A 23,104-nucleotide genomic window follows, 5' to 3' on the forward strand; every position below is an offset into this window, starting at 1 on the left:
TCCCTGGCATACCGTACACCGACAGAAAGGCGGCAGACAAAATGCTTCTGCTTGTTTTCCAACCCTAAACTCTCATGGATGGACTGCTCCACAAATTATGTGCCTGGAGTTAGCAAACATAAGCTTCTGGTTGCACCATAAATTGGCAAGGGTAGCTCTAACCTGGTTAAAGCAATTCACAACTCTTCAGCATAGTTTACTCTAATTTAATGTCCCAATGTGATATAGTGAGGATTGTAGGCATAAAATTATTTAAGTGAAATGTTTACTCGTTATTAACTTATATCCCTGGATAGCTAAATTTTTTCCTCATCACCCATAAAATTAAAATTCGTACTTTGATGGAAAAAGCATACTTTGAAAAAGGTTGTTGTTAATCTAGGCAAGAATATTATAACATATAATGCTACCATATTTTGATACTACATCCTCATAAAAAACATGTAAATATTTCTGGACTTTCACCTAGTACAGCAGACTCTCTAATTCCACAGAGGTGAATCTGGAAGATCAATAATGTTTTTGCTGCTTACTTTAATGAATGCCCATAAATAATGAAGGCGGCTTATCTGTATATGCTCTGGAGGGACTGTCATCTATCAAGCCAATAATATCTGGTCAAGCAACTTTCAGACGCTAAATTAGATTCTCCTTAGAGAGGACTCATCAGCTTTTGTATCTCCTCTCCTGTAAGAAACACAGCATCTCCCCCACTGATCAGCAAAGGAGTTGACAGGAAAATATTCTCCCAACCTTTCAGTATTCTTGTTAGTAGTCCAGCAGAGAGGGGAATTATGGTTTTGCATAGGCAAAAACGAGATGGAAATCCCCTGGTAGCACTGAGATGTGAGGCAGCTGTGAAAAATAGAGGAGATTGATACTGAGAGCTTACAGTTAGCGAGTTTTAGGGAAAAAGCCCCTTGTTCCCCAAAGGCACTAATAAGAGACTAAAGTGGAATAAGTAATGCATTGAGATGCTGCATAAAATCATAATATTTTTGAAAAGCAAAAAGGTGTCCTCCCTCAAGGGGTACTCTAATAAAGATATTGTATGTTTCATTTAATAAATATGCAAAATGCAGGTACTGTTCAAATACGTAGTTTACTATCATAAAATTAGCTTACTAACCTTGGACAAAACGTTTTTTTTTTTTTTTTTTTTTTTACCTTCACTTTCCCAAATCTTTACTTTTCCAAATGCCCAATTAAGCAAAAAAAAAAAAACCCAAACAAATACCTCCTGCCCATTTGATTTCTCAGTCTTGCAAGTTGTCTAACGAAGAAGCAATTCATGGCTTGCTGTCCCAATTACCCACTAAAGAGTCAGAAGTCTAATTTCAGAGTAATCTTCATTTAAATCAAAACGCACCTGCGCACAAGGCTGCACATACTAGAAGAGATGGACAGGTATTTTGGTGTATTTCTTTAAAAATAATAAGAATTAAAACCACCATTTTTTTATTAGTGTTTATAAAGTCAAATGGCAACACTTATGTTTTAACAATACGCAATAAAGAGAACATTGTTTTCCAATGACTAGTCTAAATTAGCAACAGTAAATGCATAAACACTAAATGCATAAATATTTTATTCCAAAACACTTACACAGCCTGTGGTTTACAGCTCAAGGAAGTTGCACATTTATAGTTCTCCTGTGATGATCAAACCACAGTATGTTAATTCTGATATATATTTAATACTATTCCTACTTACAGAAATACTCACGATAACATTTCGTAAACAAAAAAAAAAAAAAAAAGATGTTCCAACTTAATCATACACCTATGATTATGAGGCTAGCTTTGAAGTCTGCCATTACGCATTTCTTCTTCAAGTACTGTTAGATATAATCTGTTCTTACTTTTCACATCAGCAATTGCAGTCCTTGGAAGACAAACTATAACTTAGAATTAGGACACCTGAAAGCAGGTTTAGGCCACTGAACTGCAGCATGCTATTTTAGAGTATTCTGTTTTCCCAGCAAAGCAAAAATAATTATTAAAAAGTGCTAACTCTCACGGTGTGCATTCAGTTTGAGTTGGACATGAATTCAGATTACTGTTGTAAATCCAAATCCACTTGGAACAACCATTCTGCTTTCCCAGTTTCCGACAACACCTTGCAAAATCTCCAGCTCCAGGAGTAACGGGATCATGGGAATGTCAAGCATTTCTCCCTCTTTCCAAAACCCTCCTCCCTCTACGGGAGGAACTTTGTGGCTTTCAGAAGAGGTGGTGAACAATCCCCAAGGTCCCCAAAACAGAAACAAATAAAAGTAACACTAATTCAGGGTGGTTTCTTTCCAGGAAGGTGGCTCTATATTGTTGCTCAGTCTTATAAAAGCTTTACTGAAGTCCCAGCTCTCCTCCCTCTCACATGGTGCGACAGCTTCATTACCAAAATGCCAAAAGATGCCCATCTTTCCTGTATAAGAGTATATATTCAAAGGTGCCCTTTCTGTTTGGAGCATTTCTGAGTATTCCTTTTGACCACGAGCATCTGGACTTTACTGAATAAATTTTGGTAATTTCATAGAAGAGATAAAAATATATGAATACTTGCACGTCTTTAAGGACTGCTCGTAATGTTTTTACACATGAGATTTTTTCACATCCAAAAATGTGTTTTAAGCATGGTGTTTAATCTCTAATGTGGAGGGGCAGGGAGGAAGAAGGAACCTCACCTCATGGAGTAAGATTTAACTCCAGCTGCAGTTAAAAACATATGGAAGCTGAAAATTTATCAGAACACTTGCCCCCGTTCCAGGCTGCCTTCCAAAGCATCATTTCATTAACAGGTTATTCTGGAAAAAAATCACTGTAAGTCTTAAAAGAAAGCTGCAGGTTTTTTTGACATTAGGTTGCTCAGCTAACGAGCTAACATTCCCTTTCAATTAATTCTCTAATTTGCCCACGCAGTTAGCGGATATATACATCTTCATATTATCTGAGACATCTTTCAAATTATTCCTGTGTATTCATACTATTGAAGCCCTTGCGAGCCAGTGACCTGAAGTTGTTTTTAACCACTTGTTGCCCTTTCATCTAGTTTAAATATAATCAGCTTTAAAAAAAAAAAACACCCAACACACCCAACCTCCCACTTCCATAGATGCAGTTTTGAAGCTAGCAAGGGCCGTGATGAATTATTATCAACACTAGGCTGATCTTTTCATATAAAAAACAATGTAAGGTTGCATTTACATCCATTACAGATGTGGTTATTGAATTGCAAAGAGAAAGGGACTGAGGCACAAGAAGAGCAAACACGGCACGAGGGCAGCAAACCCCTTAACCCCAGGGGTGGGGGACAGTTAGGCCAGGGTCAGACAGAGGAAAATAAAAGCAGAGAGCAGAGGGTGGAGGGAGCAGGGCCGGGATGCAGAAAGGAGCCAGGGTAACGAGATCCCGCAGGAGGAGGTTGCGAGGAAGAGCGAGCAGCCCAGGGAAAGGGGAAAGCCCCGTCCCAGCTGCAGGAGGTCCCTGGCACCTGGCAGTGCCCATGCAGGCTGCTCCTCCGCCCCCAGTCACGGCTGGGCTCCTCTCCCCGTCTCTCCCGCCATGTTCCCCGACACCGGAGAGAAGCCATGGGCAGTCGGGATTGTCCCTGGTCCAGCTCCCGGCCCCGGGGGTGGCTGGCACGGAGACCCCGCCGGAGCTGCCTGCCCTGCGCACGCAGCGCTCCCTGCTGCGCCCCTTTCTCACCGGCCAGCTGCCTCCTCTCCGCGTGTGTTATTTTTTTACACTTATGCAGTTGACCCAAATTATATTAATTCGGTGTTGAAGCAGGTTTCATCTCCCCCACAAGGGCTGTCCCGCCGCAGGCCTGAGAGTCCTCTCAGATCCCTTGCTGCAGACAGACTGTTGACTCTACGGCAACATTATATCATACCTAGCAAGTTTAAAACAAACCCAGCTGTCCCTGAAGGGCTAGGTGATTTATGTGCATTAACAACCTTGGAAATACATTTTAAAAGCAGGCAGGATCCCACAGATGCCTAAAAGTCCTCCTGCCTCTCAGCTGTGCTCCCATTTTGGAGCTGTGGAGCAAGTGTTCAGAGTTGCAGTCACCCACACACTCCCCCCGACAGACAAAACCGTATTCAAAATCAACACCCCAGAAGCATAACCAGCAGGTTATGCCAGTTGTATTTATCATCCACAACTGTGATGCCACAGCCTAAACTAATCGTGCAGAAAGGCACTTACTCCGTAGCTTCAAAAGTCAGCGCAGGCTCCAATTTTCAAAGAAAGCGTTTTGATCGTCATAACTTCCCTCTCCACCTAAGGCATCCTGAATGCACTGAAAAACTATCATCACATTTAGCCCAGATCCCTTTGTACTTATTTCTTAATAAATGTAAAACCACATACAGAAGAGTCCCTGGTCTGTGCCCTAACTTTTCCGGCTGCTCCGGGTGCTCGGAGGGAAGCAGCAGGTTTAAGGAGGTAGGAAGCCGGAGCATGCCGTTCTGAGCAGGGACGTATTGCACAACCCTATCAACTCACATCTTCTAGGGATGGCTGCATAAAATATTGCAATTTAGGTTGTACTACTGGCAAACTAATGCGCCTCAACCTGAAAACAGTCCCTCTCTTGTTTGTACAGTACATTTACTTCATTATGTCAATTAAAATAATCCAGTACTGTCAAGATCCTCAAGGTGCCCATAAGCACACTAAACCCATGGTTTTGGTACGACTTTGAGAATGCCATTGGTTAAGCTATTGACTGCTAGCAGATGCAACGTAAAAAAGGTATATCCCTTGCTAGCAGTAAAGGAACAGTAGAAACACACCATCTTAAAGCAAAGCTTAAAACGTTAAATATAGTGGGACTATCTGTTGCGATCCCAAGATTTATTGGGATTTAAGAACCTTCTCCTGAGTAATCACCTTCTCAGGCTGGAAAAGAAAGAGCCCTCTCAAAACGCAGATAACCTCTCTCGCTCACTTGTAACAAAGACAGACATATGATGTGAAATGCTGAGCACCACCAGAAAGAAAAACAAGCCCAAGAAGAATAGCATCCGCTTATCTTCAGAGGCCTGAAGATTTTCTGGGGCTTCAGACTAACTCAAGTAGATTTTTATCCTTCCTCCCTTTGTTTGCGTCCCTGACTTTCATTTTCCCTTTTCTCCTCCCGCATCATATCTCACCCTTTTATAACCGTGCGCAAGGTTGGCATCCTGTCCGCTCCTGCCTCTGCTCCTCGCTGGATGAAGCAAAGCGAGCAGCCGCCTCTGGGTAAAGATGAAAAGTAGCCCCAGCTTGTCCCACAGCCGTCCCCATTTTCTTTTCCTGTGCATGGAAACCCATCCATCAGCTTATGATAATGTGGTTTTACTTCTGTAGTGTGCAGTTGCTTCAGGGTTTGGGGCATCCCTCAAGGGAGTTTCAGCAGCAATGTTTTCCACAAGCCTTGTTACCATTCTTTTTTTTATTAATATTTTTTCCCCTCCATAAGCTTTCTTACCTTTTGCTGTGTAAGTAAGTTCATAAACACATCAAAGATAAACAGACACTGCAGATACAAGACTTGGTATGCCAGTAGCTATGCAGGAGAATATTACCCTCAGATGATTACTTTGATAAAACCGAATTGGTCCACCCATTACAAGGATACATGTTTTGAATTACAAATTAAAAGACACAGTAAATGATCGATTTCTTGATATACGGAGAAGATATGAACAAGGTGGTCTGCAGCTCCATAAAGAATTACTTTTCATGTAATTCTATATATTCCCCCTTGCTCTCATTTTCCAAACCCAAGCAAACAAAACAACAAGGACAGCTGAACTGAATTAGTGAGCGTCCAAAAATATCCAGCCCATCTTTCTTAAACACAGACAAGAATGTTTCTAGTTTGCCAAAAAAGAAGCAGTATTTTTAATACTGCTGCCCTCAAAGAAGCTGCCTCTTGGCTGTCTGAATTACAAACTACTGTGTTAGGCAGATAAAACAAAGAATATGTGAAAATACAACCGTGTATGGAATGAGCAACAAGGGAATCAGTCAGCAGTCATCTCTACGCTGTCCCACATCATGTTTTTACTAGTTTTTATTAAAACCAATGGCCTGTAAAGTCAATAGGATTTTGCCAGAGTAAAATCTCAGCGCTTAGCCTGGGTTTTTTTTTGTTTGTTTGTTTTACCTAAAACTTGACCTCTTATTTGCCACTCTGGAGTTACCTGCAAGATATTTTTGCCTTCCAAGATCGAGCTGAATTTTTTCCATGGGATTAGTGGCAGAGGAGACAGCAATGAAAATTTCTTATTAATAGCAAAAGTGACAGGGGAAGAGGTGGGGGGAAGCATTTCAGCTGAGAGCTTGGAAGTGATACACAGTTTATATACTTTTCTTAGCGTCCATTACAGGTTTCACTGAAGCATAGCTTTTCTCTATTGTGGTAAACTTCATGCTGAGGAATGCAAGGGAAACAAAAAATCTGGAAGCACTAGTCATGCTGGAATCCAGATGTTAACATCAGAAGAAACGACCTTGTGTGGCGTCAGGGTCCAGTGAAGACATATTTGAAATACTGGGCCTAGCCACTTCTTTACAACAAAAATGTAGCCAAGTTCCCAAAAGCTGCAGGAACCCTAACCATTGCAAACTATTCTGGGAGCCAGAGCAGTGCGTGTTTAGGCCATGTACTGAGTATTTACAGGGCAAAAATCTTTTTCATCAACTTCAAAGGGAATTAGACATCACGTATGGGTGGTTTAAACTGGAAGAAGTCCATGCATAAAAAAGGGAGAACATTTTTGGTTGGCCATGATCATGGGACTTCCCTCTTGCAGGAGGAGATTAAAATAGAACCACCTAGACAAGTAACTACAACGTGCTGCATTTGGAGATACCTTCTCACGGATAACACACACACACACGCAAATGAATTAAGCAAGAGACTTTGTTGTTTCTACACTGTGATCATTTCTGTTTTTAAATGCCTGGGTGGTGTTTGGAAACTATGGGCAAAAGGTAACTTGGTAGAGTGACAAATAGATTTGCAGTTTGAGGTAGGGCAGGGCAGGGCATTAAAATAAAGTCGAGTGGTATCTTCCTACCGTATAAATGTAGATAGGTTTTGAGAGGGAAGAAAACAACTACATTGGTGTGGGCTGAGCTAAGAAAGCATTTGTGTCCCTTTTTTTTTTAAAAAAAAAAAAAAAAACAAACAAAAAACCTCCAACCATCGCATCTTCTTGCTCTGTTTTGTTTCGTTGCCCACCCAAACACACGGTTAAAAAACTCAGGGAAGCCAGACAAGGCTCGTTGGGTAATGAGGCAGGAAAGTTGAAACAATGGCCAGCGCTCAGAAGCCTCCCCTCCAACAAATTAGCCAGGTTTATAGCTTTGCAGGACTCCTCACACCGATCCTGATGGCAGGGCTGTTTGCCAAGCCTGGGGAAAGAAGATCAAAGGACACCGGCACTTTGAGAGAAGGGGAGCGTTAAGTGAGTTCAGAAATGCTGCCCTGAGCCTCCAGAGAAAGAAGCTGGCTAGGTGGGAGCACCAGTATAGGAAAAGCTGCAATGTCTGATAAAAAGGCTGCGAGCAAGCCAGACCGGTCTGAAATACGGGGAGAGGATCCCAGCTAGGGGAGATGTGCACATAGCTCTCTTTTTTCTCTGTTTAAGTGCAAAATACTATTTTGCACATTTAGGCAACTGAACTAGTGATAATCTTTGGAAGAACTTTTCCACTCACTCCAGCCAGCTGCTAAATGAGACTCTGGAGTGGAAAGCTGTACAGGTGCCCAGCCTGTCAGTCCTGCTGGGCCCCCCCGGGGCAGAGCCCAGGGGCCTGTCACCCCCCCCCATCCTGCCTTCAGGGATACTGCATTGGAGGATGCATTTGGGCAGAGGTGCCAAAACTTCTCACCTTATCCAGTACTCAGCAAGAGCCTGAGAGAAGGAAGGGATGCAGATGGTCCAGGAAAGAGTTTCCTTTCAGAAGTGAAAAGCAACAGATCAAAGCTTCCTTCTTCTGCTATTCTGTCCCCTGTATCAAAAAAATCTGCCTGCAGTCATGAGTCAGAGCCCTTTAAACAATGTATTATAGACCTATCACTTTGGAAAAGTGCATTTCAGTGCTAAATGAATAAAGGTATTAGCTTTATGCATTTATATATTTTTTTTATATATATATATCACTAGGTGATGCATAATTAATTAAAATCAAACACATGCAATGCAGCTCCAGAAAGCTCCCATATGAAATAAAATTGAAAAGGCTAAGAATATTTATTTAATAAAGAAGATGAATAAAATTAAATCATGAACAATATAGACCTAAGCACATCAATTCACCTTGTAAAAATCCGCAAACTAATAAAAGAAGTGCACGAGTGACTGACACTGTCATCCAGGCCAGTAAATCAACATGACAGAGACAATGACTGGACATTTAGTGGCTAGAAGAAAATCCCATACAACAACAGCAGGAATTAAACCAAAAGCACCAACCTGGTTAGAGGATTGAAACTGAGACAGCACTGGGGTTTTGGACAAGCTCTTTCTTCAAGGCGTAGCTGGAGTGGTACCATATTACCACTGCCCCCCAACATTCGTGACCCTGACCCAGCACAGCTGGGGTGGGAAGCACACAAAAGCCCCTCATGGCATTTTTCCAGGTGGTCATTTTTTTGCTCTATCAAATAAAGTATCCTACCTTTTACTATAATTCTCCCTGAGCACTGAGGTTGGTAAGAGTTATCACTCTGAGTAGCAGCAGACCTGGCACCGAAGGGACGAGGACGGCTCAGCCATTCTGCCCGGCCAGCTCTGCCTGCCCACACCGATGTCCCCCAGCAGCTCAGCTGTTCACGGCGCAGACATGGGGCTTTAGCCTAATGAGCCCACCGTTCCCTAATGCATGCTGCAGAGTATCATGTACTTTCACACAAAAAAAAATGCAGTGCTGTGTGAGACTAAACATAGGTGGACAACTGCACTGGTATGGAGGGAAAAATCCTTTTTAGTACATTACAGATACAGAAATCGCTACTGTCCTATACATTTTCCATCCTTGCCTCCTGTGCAAAGCTGGAGACCATCTCCAGGACAAACAAGTTTTCAGAAGGCCACCCACAGCCCTAAATACAAATTCATGGAAGGCAGAAGTCAAAATCATTTTGACCTTAAATAGTGCATCCCATTTTCTGCTTTATCATGAGTATAACAATGCAAAATATAACATAGTCTCAAAAAGTCAGTTTGCACTGAGTTCCCCAAGCATAGCAGGGAAAAGGCTAATGCTATAGAAGAATAATCTGTACACTCTACGTATTTGGTAAAGCTTTCCCAATCCTAGTGCAATACTTCTAAGGAAAGGGATGCAAACAGCCTATTTTTGAAGCACTTCACCAGATTCAGCTTCAGTCTGAATATTCAAACTTTAAAGCAGTCTTTTCGTAGCCAAGCTTGCCTCCAAGTAAAAACCCCAAATTTGGCGGGGGGGAAGGAGAGAGGACCTCACAGATCAACTTTGCCATGTGAACTGGAGACACAAGCAAAATAGTTTTTGGACCCTTTTTGTTCATTTTTAAATAGACACACAGTAGAAGAGATTCGGGTCCTTGCTTAGCTATGCTATTCATTGCTGAAATCAAAATGCTGGAGCCCATCTTTCCTAAAATTCCGTAGCAACAGTGTGGAAATAGCTCTTGCAGTGAGCCAGCTAACCTCTCTTTATCAGACGAGAAAACCAGGCACTTGGAGAATGCAATTAATCTTCTCCAAGGTGGAGGGCTCAAGGGCTGCAGTGGATAACAGTTCAGAAGTGTCCATTTTTCCTCTATCGATTACAAAGGAAGTCTAAATTTTTCAGTTTCTGCTACATTTGTATTTTCACCAAGAAGCATTTCATTCCATTCATGAAGAAAAACAAGCAAAGCTCTCTGCAACATTCTTGTCAAAGAATTTAACACATTAGACCGGCAAGATTTAGGAGACTTAATGCAAAAGAACACAACTAGGCAGCGATGATGACAAAAGGGTAGCTTGACAGCTTATTGACTGAGAATGGCTTTCACATCAGGAAGAAAAGAATAAACATCGTTTTTTGTGTGCCAGATATGAAACATGCAGTAATATAAGTAACTATGCAGATGGCTGACTCTAGAGCAGACCTTATGGATAACTGCAGGGTAACAAATAAGTTTAAAACCATACAACGCTTTTTAAGCAATTTACAGGCTTCTATTTCTGCATTCTGTGTTCCATACGTAGAAAGAATTCCATTAGTTTTCTCCCAAACTGTGTATATTGGCATATCTTAGTGTCAAATTTCAGCATGCCTGTCACCAAAGAAGTAAAATTGCAAACAGTGAGCAGGGACATCCACAAAAGAATCAGGTGGGATAAGCTCTTATACAAAAAATAAATCAAATTTTTCATAGATATTTTGGCAGAAAAGGATGGGGATAAAGATCCCTGGCACATTAAAACAGCCAATAGGGTTTACATTCTTAAAAGCCTTAGGTCTGGAGGAACAGATTGAATACTAAGGCCATACCTGAGCTGCTATCAGGATACACGACTGCAATACAGGTGAACACCTGACTCCCAGCAGTCTTGGTTAAAAGCTCAGCTGAAGACTGGCAGCAGGGGAGCCAGGGCAGCACACCTGCAAAGCTTCCCCGACACTTACGCCTAACCTAAGAGCTTAGTTACTTCCCTGCTGTGTTTCAGGGCACATGTTCTTCTCTGGCACTAGTGGGATTTGAACAGGTCCCCCAACTTTTCGAAGCAGCAGGCAGCATCCAGCTCCTCAGATCGACTTCTGCACCCCTTGTAAATCCTGTGATTCACATTCTTTGTGGACTAACAGGCTTGAGGTGGCGTTCTCGGACTTTCTCTCGTTGCAATCCCCTCCATCCTGTAACTTACGGCAACATTTCTATTTCATATGAATGCATATGAAGGCTGGTAAGGAAAAGGAAATGAGGGAATTTCACACATCACTAAGAGTAATATGAATGCTGTGGAAATGCTCAAAAACGGCAGGAGAATATTTAGAAAGGTGACAGAGAAACTGGGTGCAGCCGGACAGGAGAGTTAAGAAAAGCAAACTGCCTTTCTGTATGATACATAATTGATCAGTCTAACACATCAGAGAACAAAAATTTATAACAGAAAAGCAGGAACAGTAAGAAGGTAGGAATAGGATGGACAAGAATTTAATATTTAATGCACTTCAAAACAGTAACATTTCTGCTGGGTAGGGCTTGAATGGGTGCAACTTTCTGGAAACTATACTGGCTAAAACTTAGCCATGAATGAAAACTATTTTTTATATTTAGGACAGAGGAGAGAGTTGATTTGTCTTCCATTTGAAGATGCTGTATGGCATACCATGTAATATGCCATGAGAGAGGCAAGGCTTACAAGGGGACAGAATCAGTTTTGTCAAGCCAAATTACATCATTAGGGAAGTAAGAAGCAGTGGGGCTCTGAGCCTTTTCAGAGGGATGGGACTTCGCTGGCCTTTGAACTCAAAATCTTATCCTTGGTCCCACAACTGTTCCATCTGCCTCATGATCTTTAGATGATGGCCATTACCAGCACTGTAATTTCTACAGACACTAGTCTCTGTTCAGGGCACGGAGGTATTCTTTGGCGATATACCATATAATGGAAACAAACAAACAAAAAAAATAATCACAGGTTAGTGTATAAACAAGGCTCCCACTGAATTTCCATAAGGTCCCACCTTTGCATCACTCCAAAAATTACTATCTTTCCAAGGTGTTACCAAGGGATGCATAGTCCATTTAAAGAACAACAACACACATTGGTGGCCCATGACCGAGACTAAAATTAAACTAAGCTAAATCTGGAAGTGAATTAATATAAACCATTTTTGCATCAAGACTCAAGGGACTGAAATCACACAGAAAGGAATTTTTCCTTTTATAGTTTGCTGCTACTTTTTGGCAGTTACAAAGAAAGAGCCATCCTTAAACACAGCACTGGGAGAGCATCTTTAAGCAGGCTCTTTCATTCCTGTTTGGGAACCTGAACAATAGAACAGTGATAAAAGCAACTTCAAGTCACAATAAATACATTGTTCCCGTTTAATTAATGTTTTCCCAATACAATTGGTGTGTAAGAGGTCAGAGGAACAGAAAATTGTATACTATAGAGATCATGCTGTCAGGTAGCACATTAAAAATATTAAAAATGTTTTCCATGACTGTTCTACAACATACACTGAGATGGGACTAGCAGAATAGCACGTGCACCAACCAATTCTTTATAAGTGGGAAGCTGAACCCTGTAATCTCTTTATCAACCTGTCAGTGAGTTAATGGTCATTACCATGAACAGATTTTTATTTTATCAAGCAAGTCAAGGCATCACTGGTGCTTTTCTTATGATAATACTGCAGCTTTACACCAATTAAAATGAGTACAAATTTTTTAGCTTTACCTAGGCTTAGCTGCAACCTTTCAACTTGGAACCACCACCTTGAAAGTCTTATCAGAGACACTCGGGTAGCACACTATTCTCCTTATGACCAAACCACTCTTTCTCTCTCTCATTCCCTCTCCTCTAAATACAGTATAAAAGGCTTAGAGGTGGAAACAACAGAGGAAACGGTTAGCTGAGAAAAACCTTTCCTATACATAGTGTAACACTACCATCCAGAGCAGAGCAACCAGAGCTTAACATGTGTTTTCGTTCAAGATTACCAAAACTCCAATGAATGTTGCTTTCCTTTATCAGCACTAAAAATATTCTAACAAACATCCCCATGTCAACAGTTACATATTTTCAAAACAGAGATCTCCCATTGGGCTTTGTTTGTTATCAGCAAAAAGTCGTTTTGCAATATTTCGCCTTCCAGCTCCCCTCTCTCAAACAGCAACCACCACCACTGATTCCTTTAATTTTTGGAAATGTTTTACTTTGTCCAACCAAACATAGAAATCAGTTTTCATTCAAATGTGCGATGAACTCGAGTATTAGACTTACAAAGAGTTTTCTTTGCTGGGGTTTTTTTCAGGTTAAAGATATCATTGTGTATTTGAATTGGATGGTAGTGGTGGTTTGGTTTGGTTTTCAAAGGATGCTTCTAATCCTACCACTAAATAAAAAAATAAATCAAGAACTGGACTGCAGCTAAGTGTGAGCACACGTAAAACAGAACTGAGACCATGCAGGGCAGTGTTGATCTTGGACCCTAAAAGGAATTTTATTAAAAGTTCAATGATCTCCAGAGGTGACTCCTCCAACCTCATGATCTTCTGTGTTATCTCAGGACACCTCATGTACAGCAAAATGAAAATAAGAAATAGCTGAGTCTCGAGTCAACTTCTGCAATACCTCCCAGATAAGTGTTCCTATTTCTTCTTTTAAACTGACAAAATCCAGTGAATTGGGGAAGGGAGAGAGAGTACAGGGAAGGAATAGCTTCTCTCAGAGAAGTACTCCAAGCTCATGTGCAATTTACTGTAGTCCTTTCTCGGAACAGAAAACCCATTCACCATGTAAATCTGTTAAGTATGAGAGTTGATGAAAAACAATGAGAGCACTGGAAAAAAGATATAAAGTAGGCTGTGAATGCTGCCAGCAGTCTCTATTTGCACTGGTGTCTCCTCCCGAAGGGGTAGCCACCGAAGAGCCAAGTCACACACTGTGGGCTGCCCATCATCAATACACGTGAACACCTGTGTCGCAGCTACCCGGGGCCAAAAGCAAACCTATGACCGGTGGAGGAAGGCTCTTCGCTGCAGCGCTGTTCTGCACAGCCCTTCCTCTTTACAAAACCATATTTAATCAGTATGAACCAAGGTACTGCCAGCCAGCAAGACTCAACGTTAACAACCCGCATGGTAATCTCCTACGTATAAAGGGGGAAGTTGAAGCCAAGATTTTACAGTATGATTAATGATTTCTGGGTGCACAGTTACTCTGAAGAAATGCTGAGTTCAGCTTCTGGAGGAAAAAAAAAAAAAAAAAAAAATCATGCTCCTTTAACAACTCTTAAGCTAAACCAGCTTTGGGTTGAGGTACCCAAATCCCTGGTTGTTTTGGGATGGTTGCCACGAGGCCCTCGAGAGAACTAAGCCGCAATACATCACATTTAAAATCTGGCATCCTTGCTTCAGGTTGCTCTTCGGTCTTTGCTCAGCCAGCCTTTGTGGGTGGGGTAAACATGCATTTAGAGACGGGGAAAAAAAAAAAAGGTCTTTCCCGAGGGCCTGGGCAGGCAAGCGTGTTTCCATGAGGTAAGCAAGGGCGTGAGCCCACGGGCGTGCTGCAACGGCCCCGGTGCATGCTCTTCCCCTACGGTACACATGAGGTATCCTGCTGCGAGCGTGCACGGGGTGGGTACCATCGCCATCCCTGCCATAGCTCACCCCACAGCTTGCAGCCTGTGCTCGCACCCGCAGTGCCTGCACAGCCATTGCCATGTGCTCCGGCACGTCCTTCTGCAGGGGCGAGAGGCTGGCCGCCCACCCCGCTGCCCCGCCAGCCCTCCCTGCCCCATGGTGCGGCTGCCGTGGGGTCATCATCTCGCCCGAGAGGGGAGCTCACCCCACTGGAGGGGAGCCGTGGGCTCACCCAGAGCAGGGCGGGCTTGGCCTGTCTGTGCTGCGTGACACAAGGCAGACATGGACAGCTTATGGCAGCCAATTTGCCAGCGGCGACTGCGAGGAACGGGTTCCAAAGCCACTCCACAGCGTTCACTTTTGGCTAGGCCACTGCGTGCTTCTCACGTACCACTGGATGACTTAAACATCAATCAAACATTGTTCACTTCATGCCATGGCAGCTACAGCTTGGTCTTCACAGAGTAGTTCTCTCTCTGCTCTCCATCTCTGCTTCCCAAACCCAAGACCGTCCTTTGGCCTCCTGCTTACCTTCAGGGCAGCTGCTCTTCTCTGAGCCATCAAGCAGCGTGGATGGCCACCAGATGCATTATCCAAGCTGGCAGCCACCCTGGTTGAATACATCCAATAAGGCAGCTGCCCTCCAGAACAGTCCGGTGGTACCCAAGTGCCCACCTGGGCACTAAGCTGACCTCCACTACCTTTGCTTCCCCAATGGACTGGGGGCCCTGAGGGAGCTGATAAGCACCTTGGCTGTGCCTGTGGAAGGGGCAGAGATAAAGACCAGGTCCTTTTTCATACAAAGCCAACAGATAAATTGGCAGAAAGGACAGAGAGACAATCTGGACAGCATTATGAGTCTCTGTTCAAAGGTTATCCTGCTGAACCCTGCTGAAAGGGGATTTAAGGGAGCATATGACAGCTAGAAATAGTTGTCTCAGCCCACTGAACTTCAAGTCTCCCCGCCTCCTAACATCTAATATGCCCCCTCAAATTGAGCTCTGTATGCAGGGGGCTGTATGAGATAGCTACACTGGTTCTACCGCTCCTGGGGATACTCCTGCACCAAAAATGCTGACAGCAAGAAGCACACAGGTCATCTCCTCTGTCCTGGCACTGCCTGAGTACCAGAAGATGCTTCTTTTGTCTTAATATTTAACTGCTGTTAAACGTTTGATGCATTAACGGCCCAGCCTAAAACACCTGAAAGGCATCAGTTTGTGTACTTGGCACACTGGACCCAATCAGCAAAACCTAATTTTACAAGTGGGATGAAGCTTAGCCTTCTTTCCACACTCACACAAGATACACATCCAGAATAAAAAAAAAAGCAATCCTTCACATCCTTTTGCTAACCAAAGATGCAAATCAAATGGTACTGGCAGACTGTTCTCCTTCCTCAGTTCTATAAAGAGTTTCCAAGCAGAAAACGTCTTATGAGCCTACTAAATTCTTTCCTCCACAGTATTCTGTTAGACTCTCAATTAGGAAAAAAAAAAAAAAAAAAAGTACTATTGCACTAGCTGTTTCCATGTACTGGTGAAGAACCTTCATCATAGCCACAATACCTATAGTGCAACTATCCACCAAAGAGAAACCTAAATTCCATAGAATTACTGCTGCAGCATTGAAGTGCGTAAACTGCCAAAGCATTCAGAAAGCTAATAGATTTGTTTATGGACTAGACAAGGCTTAATTAAACCAGGCAGCTCTGAAGAACAGTAAATCCTCTCTCCTCCTGTCTTCCCCTCCCTCCTCTTTTTTTTTCCCTACAGTATCTTTCTCCTAGTGTCTTTCCTCTTCCTAATAATCCCATCACAAATGACAGATATGTTATCAGTCATCACTGGGATCTGACACGTTCTTAATACCTGTCATGACAGCTCTGAAGTCTGCATGCTACCCCATTGTATTCCAAGGCATTTGCAGGAGGTAATGGACACATCAAATGGCTCTGCTTTATTGGATGCTAAAGGCTTGCAATATAGAAGTAGATGCTTAAAAAAAGCTAATCCGTGATTATTCAAAATTACACACAGAATAATTAAATATAAAACAGAACAAATAGCTTTTGCATTCTCTATGCCTATGATCATCTTGGCCATATTGTAAAATTTATTATTATATATTTATTGATAAGAATGCTTTAATATTTAAGAAAAGGTATCAGTATTGGTAATAATAGTGAAGTGATTAGTGAATTAGTAATCTAAGGTCTTCATTGAAAGGTTCAAAGTATTATACTCATGCTGGCAACATGGCAGTGTATTGCTGTGCCCATACCGAGTCTGTCCTGGTTCCTTGGGTCTCAGTTTTACTTTAACAGAGAACCTGACGCTGAAGTCAGGTGCAAGTCCAGGCTAGAACCAGAGTTAATGTCAGAGGTGAAAACTTGAAGTGTGAAGTGTGTCATTCACAGTAATTGTCAATACTATAAAACCGAAGACTAAACATGAGTGCAGTAGAACACTGTAGAGTTTGAAAACAGAGTGTCTCCTTGATGGGGACACAAGGAAAAGAGAGTGTGTCTTATCACCGAGTGATAAGGACAAGGAACACCAGCTAGCAGGTTTTGTATGAATCCATTCCTACTGCCTGCCGATTTCTGTGGACCTCTTAATACAGGTAGTTTTGTTTTTCTTTGTTCAAGCCCTCAAAAGAGCTGTGACAGACACAGCACTCCATAGAACAATTTTAATACAGAACTCTATAAACAGATGTCTTTTCTTTTAGTCAAATCCTAGTATTACTCCAGATGACTCTGGTCATCTGTGTCCAATACTTTTTAGGCACAAAAATAAAATATTTTCTTACTGTGACATTTCTTTGGAGCCTTAAACTTGCAGAAGACTTTCTCTCACTTCAGCTGAGCTGCTGCAAAGCATCATATAGCCACAGTCTCTGCCAACGGCATGTGAGCTGCATGACAGCAGAGTGCCTTGTCATTAGTAAATGCAATAGCTTGTTGTCCTCAATGCATTTACAGTTTTGCACAAAAGCAGAAAAAAAAACCCAACAAAAACCAAAACCCACACAGATTAGAGACAATGCAGCCCTGTGCATGCGAGTAATTTAAGGCCCCTTCAGCAAGGCAATAAAGCTAAGGCAGAATTGTGAGCTGGACTCAAAAGGAAGTGTCCCATTGACATAATGAGCTTTGGAGAAGGTCTGGAGTGAAGACAACAGACAAAACACGTTCAGCCACCTAAGTGACTGCATGTCCTTTGGACAAAATTGTTAACCAGTACTAGGGGTCTCAATGGATTGTTTTCATCTACAAGAAATGGATGAGCAAACTGGGCTTTTTACAGCGCAATTTTATTTAGGAGAGACACAAGAGTAACTCTTGCACCTGTAAGCACTCGGGAACAAAAGTGATGGCATTTGGGGAGGGGGGATGTTATTCTCAGCATGCGTCTTGACAATGCAGCAAATCCTGTTCCAGGGAACTAAACCACTGCAATAACAGCACTGGTCGAGTATAAACTCACTCTGCCAGCTGAAGCAGTTTCAGAAAAGCTGAAAGGTTAAGTTTGTATCAGTAGGCTTCTTACCAGATCAGATATTGCCTGTTCCCGAGCAGCCAACATAAAAACATACCACAAACAAACTTGGTATCATATTTTCTGATCATGATGTTATGCCAGGGCCTGTTCCGGATCAAATGTATACTGCCAGCTGAGCCTGGGTTGCATGGAGGCAAGCATGGCCCCATTGAGAAGCCTTCCCAGCAGATATTCCTTTCTGGCTTCACTCTAAGGAGAATTACTGCTTCTCCTGCTGTCTACACTCCCCGTTATTCCTTTCATATACCCTCTCAGCTGTAAGCAAATCAACATGCCAATCCCTTGGGACACATGGCTTAGCTTATACTTAAGACTTGCCATTCTGGTTTGTGCTTTGGACATTGATTTCCATTGTCTCAGCTATCACTCAACAAAAGGGCATTTAATTGCTGTCTCATTTAGTCTGCGTAGAGGGGGAGAACAACTTTTACCAGCCCTCTGATTGATGGCAGCCATTAGCACCTTCTAGCACAATGCGGACTTATTAGAAGCCCGATTTACATGTGAAGTTCATTGCCACACAAGTGAATCAGATTTGCAGCTATGCTTACTTGAACAACTTTAGAGACAAAATCTTCACATGAAATGAACTTGCAGAAATGCTTACGCTGGCCACCCATTTAAAGGGAAAACTCTGAAGATTAATGAAGTTTGAGGAAAGCTTCTAGAAAGAAAAGAAAGTTTAGTAGAGATCTCATAGTTATTGCTTCTCTTTTTAAGCACTACCATGTAGGTACTTCAACAGTTGTAAAAAAAAAACCAAACCAACCAACCTGATCTATACTTATTTACATACGACTAACACCAGGAAACTCTTCATATCCACTATGCCTCAAAGTTCATAATTGCATACTATGAAAGGCAATGCGGAAGAAACCCAAAAACTATTTCCCCCTCTTGTACGAGCATTTTCTATTTTCTTTGTGAGGGAGGAATGAACAAAATTAATATCCACATTTAATATCGTCCACGTTCTGTAGAGCAATGAGCCACATCTCTGGTGTTCAACCCAAACTGCTGACAGTGGATTTTTAGTACTCATCTCATTTTATTAAAAAGCACAAGGATGCTAATCTTCCTTTCAAAGGAACAGAGCTCAAGAAACAACTAGATCAGTGGAGGCTGCTTGAAATACTACCTTTAATCAGTCCAGTTATGTGAAACCTACAGTAATTTCAGTAAAAGTTTGATGTAGTTTAATGCAACTTATCAAAATGTTTAATCATTGCAAAATCTAAGACCAAGCACCTTTTAAACATCACTTTCCACTCAGACTTGGCCAAGGCACTGGGTATTATCAGACACACCTTTGTGCATTTTTTGGAAGATTTACCATGGGAGAGGCAGATTGAGAAAGGCCGACTTACAGCGAGGCGATGATGTACAGCCAAACACGCGAGCACTCGCGCCGTCTCAGCTGTGGGAGCACTAACCCCACCTGGGCAGAGGCCTTCTGAAACCATGTTAGCTATACCCACAAAAAAGCACTTCTGGCTACTTTCAGAACATATCCTCTATTATTCACATAATTGGTTTAAAATTCCACAGCAAAATTACTCTGCTATTACTTGCTTTCAGTGAGTCCATCCTTACGTTTGCATCCCCCACAGGACCCACCTTTGTTCCTTAGTGATACTCATCTTCCCTGATGTGTATTTCTAAATAAGCTTAAATAGTGGCTATTGTCGTGCTTTCTCCTACATTTTGAAAAATCATGATTTTAGGTACATACAAATGAATGTGCGAAGACGGAATGTACTTTTTTTGTTTTAGAACAGCTGTCTTCACTTTTATTCATTCTGCAGCTCACATGCATGTAAAACTGTATTTTGATCCCTCCCTTTCCCATTAGTTTTTAGGGAGAAGTAAAACTTTATGCACAGAAGCATCAAAAAAAAACCCAACACCCCTCAAAACAAAAACCCTCCCAAACTGGCATGCAGCCAGTTACCAGCTAAACACTAGAATACACTTGTTTTCTTAACTTGGCTCTTTGTAAATTTTATTTTCCTCTCCCATTGTTTCATTTCTCTTTGGTGTCGGACAGGAGACACATGTTTCTCTTGCTGGAAAGGCTAAGTGCTATCTTCCGAAAAGTACGGTCTATAGACAATTATTACCGGTAGCCGAGATGAAGGTGGCAAATCCCTTGCCTTCCTCTCCAGGCTCACGCCAGGCTGGAACCAGCGCTCCCGACAGCAGCGCTTCCAGGAGCGTTGCCAGCACCAAGCAAGCTGCCAAAACAGTTTTAAACCACTTTGCAGCTAAAGAACAGACCAAGAGCCATGTTTGTGCAACCCCTCTGTCAATCTTCGCTTCAGGTCTCTTTGGCCACTTGAGGATAAAGGAAGTTCTTAGTTGGAAGAAGGTTTTACAAGCTGGTTTCTGAGAAACCTGTCAAGCCAACGCATGCTAATCAACGTGAACAGGTCCAGGAAAAGAAGTTGATCAAATCTCTCCGGTCATTCTCAGCGACGCAGTCAAACCCGCACACCTTCAAGATTCAGGTCAATCACACATCTGCTCAGCATCCCCCTGGGAGACTCAGAATGTAAGTGCAAAATTAGGGCAAGCACTAGCACAGCAGTAGGCTGGAGCATCTTGCTGGCAGAGGCACAAACCTGCTCTTCTACCCAGCACACCATCTATAAATAGGTTTATGAATACAGAACCTTTGCCAAGCTGTTTTTTTTTTCTTTGCTAATTTTTAATGCCTCTTGCAAGATTGGCTCCTAGAAGTTTTATCTCCATTAGTAGTAATAAACATTTATTATATGCTCCAGTAACACCTGAAAGTCTTGATGAATAGCAACAAATTTGTCTAGAAAAATAGAATATAATATACCATTTAGAAAACTCTAATGTATTAAAAAAAGGAAACAGCGAGCTTACCTAAAACCAAAAAATTCACATGAGAAGTCTGTGTGCACACCACGGCTTGGGAGAGAGGAACCCACTTCTGCTGGGACTTCAGGAGGAGATGAGGCGGCGTCAGTGTTTAGTCTTGTTCAGCTGTGCTCCAGCGGGTACCAGCCGAGCCCCAGAACTGAGCCCTGGGCTGCCCCCCTCGCTCTTCTCACCTGGAACAACAGAGCAGGCTCTCAGCTCCCTCAGCGCAGGAGTGATGCAACATTTCACATCCAAGACCCAGTGATGGATGTTTACACCGCCTGACTGCTGGAGATTCAACACAGCCTTTTAAAAGGGGAAAGTCATTACAGCTGCCATTATCAATAAGCATCGTTCTCTGCTTTTCTCTACTGCAGGTGCCCTCTCAACTTAAGATGTCTCGGGGACATGCAGAGCACTAGAAAGCTATTTACAGAGCATACTAACTCTGCCTTGGAAGGGCCACTTTTCTAGAAGATGATGGTAGACCCATCACAAACTTACTCAAGCCCAATCTGTGGCAAGAACACTTTAGGATAAGAATTTGACTTTGAGCTGCCAATGGTTGGGTGACCAAATCAACCAGTGCTAATTTCAAATAGGGGCATTAACCAAGGACTTAAATTACCTTGTAGTTTCATCTACTATCATTCTCTTGCATCTCCTTTTTTCCCCTTTCCCTCCCAACCCTTACATAGTTCACCATCCATTTTCAAGGATGGATGCCTAAATGAAGCCCTTTATTAAGGCTCAGTTTTCAAAAGCAATGTCACCTTGCAGTTTCCCTTCACTTCAGAAATTAACTTCTAGGGGCATATTCTCGAAAAGCCTATATCTATTCTTATTTCAACTTTCTGGGGAATAATTGAGTATGGAAAGTAAGGTTTAGCCTGATGAAATTTTTATTTCCATCTAAAAATAAAAGGAAATGCATAGTAAAGACCTGCTTTCCTCAGCCTCCCTCTTTTTTTTTTCCTTTTGAAAGATGAAGACAAAGGAGACATATTACAATTCAATTTTTTCCCTTTCAGAAATCCCAAGAAACTCACCACCATACACTTAAGTTTTGAGCTACGTAGAGTAGACCACTGAATACTTTGTATGTTCTGAGCAACCTGATCTCACTGGCCCTGATCTGAGCAGGATGTTGGACCACATGATCTCTGGTAGTCCCTTCCAACCCAAGTTATCCTACGATTTTTTCCAAAGGGAACAAAGACTGGTTTGTACCTCTCAGAAATGCAAGCCAACTTTTTTTCCCACCATTTTTACTGTATGCATCTTCTCCAACATGGAGTCTTTCAATAGTTCAAATCTATAAGCATTTTACATATGAAAACTCTTTAAAAGGTATTTTTAATCTTAAATTAGCTGAAGTATCTTTTCACAAGGCACAAACTGAAAGGATTTAACACATTTAGGTAAAACTAGCCCGGTAAAAAAAATAAGAGAACGTATCCTAAGTCCTCCGTGGTAACACTAAGGAAGGGCTTGGAGGAAAACCAAGTGTTGGTATTAACTGCAGAAGAACTGCCAACTTCACAGTAATACATTTTCTACCTGCGATTCTGAAGTCAGGACACTTTTTAAAATCAGCCTGAGCTCTCGTGTCACATGCAGCTGTCAGCCCTGTCTGCAGTGAAAGCAGCGGGATCCCTTGCACGCTCCACACCTCTCCCTGCCAGCACGGTCCTCCCGGCAACGCCTCCTCCCTCTGCCAAGGCACAAGGTCATGCACAAGCCCACATCTCTCGCAGAGCATCACACAGCTAGCTCCCAGCCCTGAGCTCCAGCTGCCTCCATCACGTCCACGAGCTGAACCTTTTAGATGGCTGGCAGGTTTACTGAGCAGGAAAAAGCTGACTTTTCAAAGAGACTCTCAGAAGACAAACTTTCTTATGATATTTCCCCCGCCACATCCTTAAGCACATGTGTCTTCCTTGATTAATACTAAACCCAAGAAAAACTTGTGTAATGCAGAAACATCCTTTTCCATTTCTCCATGTACCTGCTTGCATTAGAGAGGAATAGAGACATTATTTAATAGATGAGATACAAATAAAGTGCAAGAATAAAGTGCAAGAATTCCAGTCCTAAAACATCATAAAGACAAGATATTAAAATAAAAAATAAACAGACCTTTTCCATCATTAAGGCAAAAGAATGCCATAAGGGATTGGAAAGTTCTCCTCAAGTCCAACAGAGCCTTATTTCTGTTGCTCTTCAAAGTCTAACACTCCTGTCATCTCTGCCCTTCTCTCCCTTCCTCCTTCTCCAGGAACTGCAGATCCCTCCTCTCCTAA

The 23,104-nt window shown here is 42.3% G+C and overlaps 1 protein-coding gene across 1 annotated transcript in view; it reads right to left on the bottom strand.

The window, feature by feature from the left end:
- The window catches only part of PLXNB2 (plexin B2), a 259,107-nt gene that overhangs the window by 156,965 nt on the left and 79,038 nt on the right, over positions 1-23,104 (bottom strand). Inside the window, exon 3 of the mRNA XM_075146634.1 lies at positions 20,805-20,992. The gene's annotated coding sequence lies outside the window, so the exon portion shown is untranslated. The remainder of the gene's footprint in view (positions 1-20,804; positions 20,993-23,104) is intronic.

Source organism: Calonectris borealis, chromosome 1, assembly GCF_964195595.1.
Source record: "Calonectris borealis chromosome 1, bCalBor7.hap1.2, whole genome shotgun sequence".
Lineage (NCBI taxonomy): Eukaryota > Metazoa > Chordata > Aves > Procellariiformes > Procellariidae > Calonectris > Calonectris borealis.